The sequence below is a fragment of the Bufo gargarizans genome, chromosome 6, assembly GCF_014858855.1.
Source record: "Bufo gargarizans isolate SCDJY-AF-19 chromosome 6, ASM1485885v1, whole genome shotgun sequence".
Taxonomy (NCBI): Eukaryota; Metazoa; Chordata; class Amphibia; order Anura; family Bufonidae; genus Bufo; species Bufo gargarizans.
Genome location: NC_058085.1, coordinates 135,859,477 through 135,863,481, shown reverse-complemented (window position 1 = coordinate 135,863,481; position 4,005 = coordinate 135,859,477).

The following is a 4,005-nucleotide window of genomic DNA, read 5'->3' as shown; positions in this document are numbered from 1 at the left end:
TTCTCTGCAGGGGAGAAGGGTTGGTCTGCATGTCGGACAAGACCCCTGCCAAGCTCGACCATTGAACACTGTGCAGTTCAGCATGCTAAGGAAGTTCAGAGAATGGCTGTGCTAATTCTTCCCACTGAGAGAGATGGATTAAAGGCTGGGGAATGAGAAGAGGAGGGATGTGATTAAAAAAGGAGATGAAGAAAGAAAAGAGCAAACTGACAGAGGGAAAACAATTCTTCGCTTCCTCTGTTCAAAAGAAGACTTTTGCAAAAGGAAAGCTCAAAAACAAATATGAAGAAATACAAAAATAACCCAGAGAGTTGGCCATTCAGTTTTGATAGGGTTAGGGTGGTTGAGTAATCAGAGAAGGAAATCGGAGAGGTCTGTACATTCAGCTGTGGCTTAGAAGCAGGTGTGTGACAGCAGTGTTTACAGAGGACACCACACCAACTGATCGAGAAAATACTGCAGCAAGTGGTCACAAAACCATAGAAATCCAGGGTCAGATGAAGCTGGGAGGTGCTGTACAGTACTGGGGAAACCAGCATGCATATAAATCCTTGTAAACATAGAGCTAGTGGAGGAGACACAGTATGTCAGCGTCACTGCGCCTGGAAAGTGTCTTGATTTATGCTAGAAATTGTGATGCACGGCTTAATGCGCCAGATATATGAAGTATGCCACAATTTAGTTTCATTTACAACATGCTAGACACAAGCTTTTTATATAATTTTTGAACCAACTTTTTGGCTAGTCCTATAAAAAAAATTTTTGGTTTTGTTTTTTTGGGACAGTTTTTGGTGCATTTGTTGACAAACTATACCAATAGTGGTCTAAAATGTGCTGTAGAATTTTGATAGTACAAAGTCATAGGGCGCATTGTTTTACAAGTAGAAATTTTTGTGGCTCATTGTGTTGCTTCTTCCCTTTACCACTTTCTAATGAAACATCAACTATTTAGCCACATTTAAAAGGGCTATCTGGTAATTTATATTGATGATCTATGCTGAGGATAGATAAAGACGTCTGGCAGCACTCCTATATCCAAAAATGTGCCAATTTGGAAAGTCCATACACTGTACCTTAACCACGGTAATATTGGTGCCGGCAGATCGGGATCCTGGCTGTTGATCCACCATCAAATAGTAATATAAAAAAGTCTGCAGCACTCGTCAATTTGTAGCAAAAAAAATAGTGTGGATTTATTCCATAGTTAGACAGCAAGAGAATGCGACTGCTTGAAAAAGACCGGGAACGGTCGAAACGTCGCATTCTCTTGCTGTCTAACTATGGAATAAATCCACCCTATTTTTTTGCTACAAATTGACGAGTGCTGCAGACTTTTTTATATTACTATGCTGAGGATAGGTCATCAATATCAGATCAGTGGGGGTCAGACAACCGGGGCCCCCACCAATCAGCTGCTAGAAGAGGCCGGCGCTCCGTGAGAGCAGCATCCTCTTCCTAGGCCATGTGACGTCACTGTACATCGGTCACATGGCCTAGTTGCAGCTCAGGCTCATTGACGTGAATGGAGCTGAGCTGCAATACCAAGAACAGCCGCTGTACAATGTTCGGTGCTGTGCTTGGAGAGCTGAGAGGAGCCGGCTGCACTTACCAGGGCTCCAGTGAGCATGGCGGCTCTCTGAAATAGCTGAACAGCGGTTATACGGGGACTCGGAGGACAGGTCATGATTATCCATTTCTAGATAACCGCTTTAATAATCCAAATTATAAATTAGGTGCAAACTAAAAATGGGATAGGCAGAATATTCCGCCACAGTGTGTATAGGGTATTACTCTAATTGGCGGCAAACCTAAGAACCCAGTAAGGCAAAGTAGCAGTGTGACCTATTATGCTCCAACAGGACAGAAATTAAAAACACTATAGTTAATGATTTATTTGTAATATTTTTTTCACAATTAAAGCATCACTAAAAAAAAAAGAAAAAAAAAGGGATATGTCATTGATCAGTGGGGGCTGAGACCCCCCACCAATTGCTAGAACAAGGGGAGAGAAGCGCTCACATATCTTTGCTCTCTGTCCTCGCTGCTAAGGATGGAATTGAGATGGGTCCATACTTCTATGGAGCCCATCTCATGTGGGGAGGAGAGAGAGAAAGCAACATGTGAGCACTTCTCTGCCTCTTATTCTAGAGATCTCTAGAAAAAGGGGAGAGAAAACTTTTTAATCTCAATTCAGCACTTTTGATGTCTGCATCACATTCATGTTCAGTACCAGAAACCCTCCTCGTCAATCTACGGCTAAACATTAGGAGTTTCCCCAGATAACAGTAATTTGAATGAGGTATTAAGGCCTCTTTCACACGGGTGTGTGCGCCCCGTGGTCGTGCGGGCCGCAATGCACGAGCACAGTCCGTGGGGCAGCCGCAGTGGATCGCGGACCCATTCACTTGAATGGGTCCACGATCCGGCCCTTCCGCAAAAAGATAGGACATGTTCTATATTTTTGCGGAACGGAAGTACGGGACGAAACCCCACGGAAGCACTCCGGCCTTTGGGGTGTGCGAGCTGTGCGGCCGCACACGGCGCCATGGCAACAGGGGAGTCCCGGTGACCGACAGCTCCCAGTCGGTCTCTTACAGGTCAGGTTCCGGAGCGTGGAGGAGGATTTTAGGGGCGCAGTCGCAGCGTCCAAGTGCTGCGCCTTCACAGAGAGCCGCAGAAGGATCCGCTCAATGTGTGAGGGCGGCGGCCGGTGCTCTGCAGACAGGGAGGGAGCAGAAGACTTCAAATAGTGAGTACCCGTTCTTATTGGGTTTTTTTTATTTATTTTTTACCAAATATCTTTCATTAAATGGGGGCAGGGTCTAATTAAGGAGGGCATAGGACTGGATAAGGGTCACAGACACTGGGTATGATTAAGGGGGCAGGGGACTGGATAAGGGTGACAGACACTGGGTATAATTAAGGGGGCAAGGGACTGGATAAGGTGGGTGCCACCGTGACAGTCACTGGGTATGATTAAGGGGGCAGGGGACTGGTTAAGGGTGACAGACACTGGGTATGATTAAGGGGGCAGGGGACTGGATAAGGGTGACACTGTGTATGATTAAGGGGCAGGGGACTGGCTTTGGTTGACACTGGGTATGATTAAGGGGGGCAGGAGACTGGCTATGGGTGACACTGGGTATGATTAAGAAGGGCAGGGGGCAGGCTATGATTAAGGGGGGCAGGAGACTGGCTATGGGTAACACTGGGTATGATTGTTCTTGTTTGAACTTGCACTTAAATTATCTGTAATTAACTGTTTGTTACAAAGATTGTTTTCCTCTTTGTGTATGTGTTTAGGTGAACCTGGGGGGGGGGGGGGGGGGGCGCCACAAGAATTGCTCGCACAGGGCGCCTGAACACCTAAGGCCATCCCTGCTAGGCGATAACATATCCCAGACTCAGATGCAAGGCAGTTGCATAGGAAGTGCTCTAACAATGCAAAATCAAAAAAAAAAGCATGACAAAAGAAGTAGGTTACATTTACAATATGGAGAGAATACCCACAAAAAGACAGAAACATGAAGAAAATGATGTGGAGTTCTGGTATCTAGCTCCATATACTATTGCTCACTTGTAAATAGAAAAAAAAGTATTAGGTTACATGCACACGACCTGCGGATCAGCAAAAAAAACCTGATGACATCCGTATGCCACCCGTTTTTTGTTTTTTTTTGCGGATCCATTGTAACAATGCCTAAAACAGACAAGAATAGGACATGTTCTATTCTTTTTGCGGGGCTACGGAACGGACATACTGATGCGGACAGCACACGGTGTGCTGTCCGCATTTTTTGCAGACCCATTGAAATGAATGGGCCCGCATCCTATCTGCAAAAAAACTGAACGGAAACGGAAACAAACAACGTTCGTGTGCATGTAGCCTTATACTGTTATGTACATCTTAAACAATAACGCAGGTCGGAATATATTGTTACTGTGTTGAGGTGCAGGCTATAATCCTATGTAGTCAGATTGTAAATGGGAAGGGGAACATACATT